This window comes from Trachypithecus francoisi, unplaced genomic scaffold (genome assembly GCF_009764315.1).
Source record: "Trachypithecus francoisi isolate TF-2019V2 unplaced genomic scaffold, Tfra_2.0 Lachesis_group15, whole genome shotgun sequence".
NCBI classification, from domain to species: domain Eukaryota; kingdom Metazoa; phylum Chordata; class Mammalia; order Primates; family Cercopithecidae; genus Trachypithecus; species Trachypithecus francoisi.
The window spans coordinates 50,652,078-50,659,129 of NW_022681460.1; the positions used below are offsets into that span (position 1 = coordinate 50,652,078).

Here is a 7,052-nt window from a genome sequence, read left to right on the forward strand (position 1 = left end):
GTTTAAGAGTACAGGCCTTTCATTCTGTAGGATGATCATCCACTTGGGTGTGTCCGGTGTTTCCCCACAGCCAGCGTAGAGTCATAGCTTCTTGGAAGGAATACTACAACAGGGATTCTGTGCTCTTTCTTAGCCCATCACATCAGGAATACAAGGCCAACCCATCCCACCACTGGTGATACTTCCCTTGATCACCTGGAGTCTGCCAGTTTTCTCGACTGTAAAGTCACCAGTCCTCCCTTTGCATTTGGTTGGTTATTTTGTGCAGAAATATTCTGAGATTATGCCAATACCTATTCCTCACCAAACTTCTACCTACCAGCCTTAGCATCCATTGATGACCTCATCTCTGTCAGCTACCACAGATTGTGCTGCCAAATGGTAATTAACTATTTCCATTATTCCTTCCACGATTATTAGGTGGCATTCTACTGAAAGGAAGTGCTTTCCCTTGCTCATATTTGTTTATATCATCATGGACTCATGGGTTTCTATTGTAATCAAGGTTTACAATTCTATACTCTTATTTATTTTTATGCTTAGATTGTCCTCCTTTGGCCAGGGGACACTGCTTCAAGCTGGCTTCTATGTTCTATCTCATCGCCTCATCATTCTTTGCACATTTTTACATTTTCTGACACAAGAGGATATTTCTGTGCCACCAGTCCAGTGGCGAATGCTATTTGGAAACCAAGCTGAGAAGGGAAGCTTCACTTAAAACATTTTTGAACTTTGCATCTGCTCCCCAATATTTCTGTTTTCTCTAAGTTCCTTCTTGTTTCTTTTTTTCTCTTCCATGCTGGAGCCTTTCTTTAAATGCTTGGCCATTCTTGGCTATTTGCATATGAGTGAGGCATTGAAAAGCCTGTAATTAGAAGATATGTGTGGAGAAGAGAGGGAGAGGTCATTGACTAGTAGATTTTATTTAGGGTTGAGGGTGATCTGGCCAGGACAATTCACTAAATTTGAGTGACAGTCAATTTTTTTTCTGCTAATGGCTCGGTCCATTTTTATCAGAAGAATCTTCCAGTCTCCTCCCTAAAAAGTAGGTACCTAGATGCCAGTGTTCTTAGAACTTGAGTTGAGCAAAGAACTAGGATCCCACACCTGTTTAGTAGGTTTCTATATAATGCCCACATTCAGTATGAAACTTTCACCCTCAGCTGTGCCTGGTGTCTTCAACCTTGGAGCCCCAAGATTCAGCCTTTTTAAAGAATGAATCTTTAAAGCAGAGGACATACAGAGTGTTCAACCTACCTCTTTTACAGATTTTTAACCAGTGCTGTTTTCTGCCTGGTGCCTCTAGTTTTTTATTTGGGGAGGTCGGAGGTGAGGGGAGTGGGGCATCCTTCGACCAGAGTAAGCCTGGTTCTAGACTTTTCCTGGGAATACATTTTGATTTTTCTTATTTCCCAAATCAGTGGTTCTCAGCCAGGGGCAATTTTACCCTCAGGAACATTTGGCAATAACTGGAGGTATTTTTGGTTGTCACAACTAGGGAGGGGTGCTACTGGCACCCCTCCTAGTTGTGGGTAGAGACCAGGGATGCTGCTACAGATGCCATCTGCAGTGAAACATTATATGGCTCAAAATGTCAATAGTGCCAAAGTTGAGAAACCTTGCCCTAAATCATTTAGTGCAAACACTTCCAGCTTCTAGTTTTTTTATGCTACTTCGTTTTTTTTCTTTTGTTCTCTTTGTTTTTGTGACTTTTAAAATCACATTGCCATTTAAAATTATTTAATGTCATTTAGGAGTTATTTCCAGAGGGAGTGATAGTAAGCATAATTGTCTAATTGGCATATTTAACCAGAACTCACAAGGTGGTATATGAATTCATATTTGCAAAAGTGTTTCAATTCCTGTCTCAAACACCGGCATAGACAAATGTTCAGTGTTAGGAAGAATGTGTTAACCCAGGAGTGAAACAGAAAGCAAGTAGAGTCGGCTAGAAATGGACTTTGTGTCTTGTGTAACATTTCCTACAATTGTTCTGAAGGTAAGCCGTTAATTTTTTTAAATTAAAAATGCAGAAATAAAAAGCTTCAGGCAACAATAGCGGCACATTCGCAGTCGAAATGTAAAAATACTTTTTAATTTTCACAGGGGCTGACCAGAATTTTTGTGAAGGACATTTGGCAATCCTCCTGCGCCTCCATACATTATGGGTCTTTTTTTAAAAAAATTTAATTTAATTTAATTTGTTTGAGACAGAGTCTCACTCTGCCACCCAGGCTGGAGTGCAGTGGTGTGATCTCAGCTCATAGCAGCCTCAACCTCCAGGGCTCAAGTAATCCTTCCACCTCAGCCCCCCACCACCCCAAGTAGCTGGGACTACAGGCACATACCACCATACCTGGCTAATTTTTGTATTTTTTGTAGAGACGGGGTTTCACCATGCTGCCCAGGCTGGTCATGAGCCACACATTATGTTTAAACTTACCATGCATGCCTAAGAGTCATTAGCATTTTCCATTGGTTGCTCTGGTCAATGGAGTTGGCTTAGGCTGAGACTAGAAAACACAGGACTTGCTGCATTTACACTGAATCTTAAGACAGGAACCTGGGAGGCCATCAGTAAAGAGGTTGGTAAGTAACTAAGTGTAAGAATACAGAATGGGAACTCTTTAGTTTGTACTCAGAGATTCCATTCCCTCCACACCATGGACTCGTCATTCTCTGAAAGTTCCGTGTGCCGACAGCGAGCATGCATTGGGCATATTAAGTGTTTTGGTCTTTTATTCTGGCACCTCATTTAAAAGTATAACACTTTCGGTAAGTCCTTGACAAATTAATAAACCCACTTATTTATTTAAATAAAATCAAAACTGTTTTCACAAAGTCTAAATAGAAATTGCTCTGGACTAGAAAACAGTTTTAAAATGATGTCATTCTTTTTTTTTTTGAGACAGAGTTTTGCTTTTGTTGCCCAGGCTGGAGTGCAAATGGCATGATCTTGGCTCACTGCAACCTCCACTGCCCACTTTCAAGAGATTCTCCTGCCTCAGCCTCCCGAGTAGCTGAGATTATAGGTGCCTGCCACCACGTTCAGCTAATTTTTCGTATTTTATTTATTTATTTATTTATTTGAGATGGAGTTTCCCTCTTGTTGCCCAAACTAGAGTGTAATGGCGTGATCTCGGCTCACTGCAGCCTCTGCCTCCCAGATTCAAGTTATTCTCCTGCCTCAACCTCCAAAGTAGCTGGGATTACAGGCATGTGCCGCCAAGCCTGGCTGATTTTTTGTGTTTTTAGTAAGACAGGGTTTCTCCATGTTGGTCAGGCTGGTCTCGAACTCCTGACCTCAGGTGATCTGCCAGCCTCGGCCTCCCAAAGTGCTGGGATTACAGGCATGAGCTACCACGCCAGGCTAAATGATGTAGTTTTATCATTGCTAGTTTTCCAATGGACTTAGGAAACTAATATATTCTTTATGAAGAAAAAGAAATCAAATTAAGTAAAAGAATCAATCGCTGTGCTAACAAGAATGACTTTTGCATACCTCTGCAAAATAAGCTCAGTGAGTTTATATGAAATCAAACATATGAAATATAAGTTAAAATAAAGCTTTGAGGAGTTTTTTGTTGTTGTTTGTTTTGTTTTGTTTTGTTTTTGAGATGGAGTCTCCCTCTGTTGCCAGGCTGGAGTGCAGTGGCATGATCTTGGCTCACTGCAAGCTCTGCCTCCTGGGTTCACACCATTCTCCTGCCTCAGCCTCCCGAGTAGCTGGGACTATGGTCATCCTCCACCATGCCCAGCTAAATTTTTGTATTTTTAGTAGAGACGGGGTTTCACCGTATTAGCCAGGATGGTCTCCATCTCCCAACTTTGTGAACCGCCCTCCTCGGCCTTCCAAAGTGCTGGGATTACAGGCATGAGCCCAGCCCCAAGGAGTAGTTTTTAAGTGTATTCTCTAAGATTTTTTTTTCTAATTTTAACTCAAGCCTTTTCTTATTTTTGGTCAATAAGGGTTTTTATAGTTAAGAAAATTATCCCTGTTAAAAGCTAAGTCTTTGGTTGAAAATCATACACATACTCTCCCAGTATCTCTGGATGTGTCCTTTCCCAAGGAAAACCTCTATGGTTCTCAAAAACACAATAGAAATACCTATATAAGGAAAACTTGATAAATTTACATATTCAATATTAAAGAATTGCTTCAATTATGTAAATAATTCCATTTGCTATTATTTGACGAGAAAAGTATTTAGGTAGCCTACAAAGGAAATGTAAGCCTCTCTTCATGATGGTGTTTATTACAGATAAAGTGCTTCTGAAACTAAATGATTTCAGTAGTCCTGGACGTAAAAGTAAAGGCAAAAACATACAATATCATTTCTTTCTGATGGCATTTCCCATTCTCGTAAAGAAAGCAAGTAAACACAATTGCATTTCAAATAAAGTATCTTGGTTGGCTAAGGTTAAATCAGGTTTTAAGCTATCAGGAAATTTCTTCCTTCGGAGAGATTAGAAGACCTACCTGTTTCTTCTGGTCATGAAACATAGAGCTCCAGCAACCCCAGCCATACAGAAGATATGTCTCCCAGAGCCACACTAAAGTCATCGCATCCAGTCACTCTCATCTAAGACATTGGTAGTTAAACATATTTTAATATGAGGCATTGATGAGCAAACTCACTGAATAAAGGTGATATTTCTACGCTGTCAAGTGCTAGTAGAGTAAATGAAAGACTAAAATAACAAATTGGAAATGCTCCTATCTTTGAAAAAAACCTTTTTATTATTAAGAATGTCAACCTCTTTGTTAAAAAATTACAAAGTGGCCGGGCGCGGTGGCTCAAGCCTGTAATCCCAGCACTTTGGGAGGCCGAGACGGGTGGATCACGAGGTCAGGAGATCGAGACCATCCTGGCTAACACGGTGAAACCCCGTCTCTACTTAAAAAATACAAAAAACTAGCCGGGTGAGGTGGCGGGCGCCTGTAGTCCCAGCTACTCCGGAGGCTGAGGCAGGAGAATGGCGTGAACCCGGTAGGCGGAGCTTGCAGTGAGCTGAGATCCGGCCACTGCACTCCAGCCTGGGCAACAGAGCCAGACACCGTCTCAAAAAAAAAAAAAAAAAAAAAATTACAAAGTGCAAGTAAATTAAAAGAAGAACCCTATAATCCCACCATCCAGAGGAAACATGGTTGATCTGTTTCTATAGCGTATATTCTTCTAGACTACTGAATAATCGTATGCACCTTGAAAAACTTACATAATATAGAAAACAAATCTTTTGCACAAGCAGCATCATATCCAGTCCTTTTAAAAGAATCTGGACTTTTAATTCCAGAGGTCCTGACATGATCTCTTTCCTTTGAAAAGCAAAGCCTGCCATCTGGCTTCTGCAGGTCATTAAAGGGTTTTTGTATCTTGGCAGGGGACTGCCAGCTAGTTGGGCTTTGGTGGCAAGTCCTGACCTGGCAAGTTGGCGGCATCACATGACAACTTGCTCCAGCCTCTCCTTTGTAATGAATTTGGTTTCTACTGCGACACAAGACATCCTTGGAGACTAAAACCTACAAGTGTGATGCATTCCTAGATTTGGAGAGAAACTATAGCTACCAAGCCCATTCTTTGTCCTAGATTCAGATGAAAACACTATAATGTGACCTCCCACGGGTTTTCCTCTGATAAACTTACAGAACTTCTGAAAAGATTACTAATAATTATTTCCTTGCCCCCTCCCACCCCTTGTCAAATGACTCTGAAATCTAATTTCTTTTCCTTCTGACAAACAGAAAAAGGAAAGCTATGGAAGTGCCCTGTACAATTCCCTCACCTGTTTACAGCCCATTCCTATTTCTTTTTTTTTTTTTTTTTTTTTTGAGACGGAGTCTCGCTCTGTCGCCCAGGCTGGAGTGCAGTGGCCGGATCTCAGCTCACTGCAAGCTCCGCCTCCTGGGTTTATGCCATTCTCTCGCCTCAGCCTCCCGAGTAGCTGGGACTACAGGCGCCCGCCACATCGCCCGGCTAATTTTTTGTATTTTTTTAGTAGAGACGGGGTTTCACCGTGTTAGCCAGGATGGTCTCGATCTCCTGACCTCGTGATCCACCCGTCTCGGCCTCCCAAAGTGCTGGGATTACAGGCTTGAGCCACCGCGCCCGGCCGCCCATTCCTATTTCAACAATCGTAGGAACTGGCAGAAAGAGAGGGTACAGGGAAGAAAGAGTGTTACTTGGCACCCAACGCAAGCAAACAAGACGTTGTGGATAAATTATGTCCTTCCAAAATGTGTATGTCAAAGGGCCTTTAAAGAGGTAATTAGGTGGCCGGGCACAGTGGCTCACGCCGGTAATCACAGCACTTTGGGAGGCCGAGGTGGGAGGATCACTTGGGCCCAGGAGTTTAAGACTAACTTGGACAACATCGTGAGATGCTGCCTCTATTTGTTTTTATTTTTAAAAAAGAGGTAATAGGTTAAACAAGGTCATTGCATGGGGCCCTAATGTAATCTGGCTGATATCCTTGTAAGAAAAGGGAGAGGCACCTGGGGTCTACACCTTCACTGTGTGAAGAGGCAGCAGGAGAGCAACCATGAGCAAGCCAAGGAGCGAGACCTGAGGGCAATCCAACTCTGCTGGGACCTTGATCTTGGACGTCCATCCTCCAGGACTGCAAGAAAATACATTTCTGTTGTTTAAGCCACGCAGTCTTTGATACTTTGTTCTGGCAGCCTGAGCAGATTAATACACAAGGCAAAAGAACACCTAAAACATTTCCCTAAAGAACTATCTAGACTTTCCCCTTGATAAATCTTCTCAGCCCAGCAACCTTACAAAGCGCACACACACACATACACACACACACACAAATGTATCTAAAGAAGTTCAGTAGCTTCCAAATGATTAAACTTAGAGCTTGACTATTTACAATCCTCGCTGTCTTCCAAAAGGTTACCTCTTAAAGGCTCTTGTCTGGTATGTGTGTATTCTTCCTTCTGGCTCTCCAGTCATGCTCTCTTGAGTCATTTCACAGCTCCCTAATTGGTTTTATGTTTTCCAAGTGCCAGTTTTCTGATAAAAGCTGTTTACAGCCTCACCACTTTT

At 42.0% G+C, this 7,052-nt stretch overlaps 1 long non-coding RNA gene across 2 annotated transcripts in view; it reads right to left on the reverse strand.

The window, feature by feature from the left end:
- LOC117097154 overlaps positions 1-2,593 on the reverse strand; it is a 47,983-nt gene extending 45,390 nt beyond the window's left edge. For both annotated transcript variants that reach the window (XR_004442839.1, XR_004442838.1), the window contains exon 1: positions 2,444-2,593. This is a non-coding gene — a long non-coding RNA (uncharacterized LOC117097154). The remainder of the gene's footprint in view (positions 1-2,443) is intronic.
- Positions 2,594-7,052: the final 4,459 nt, after the last annotated feature.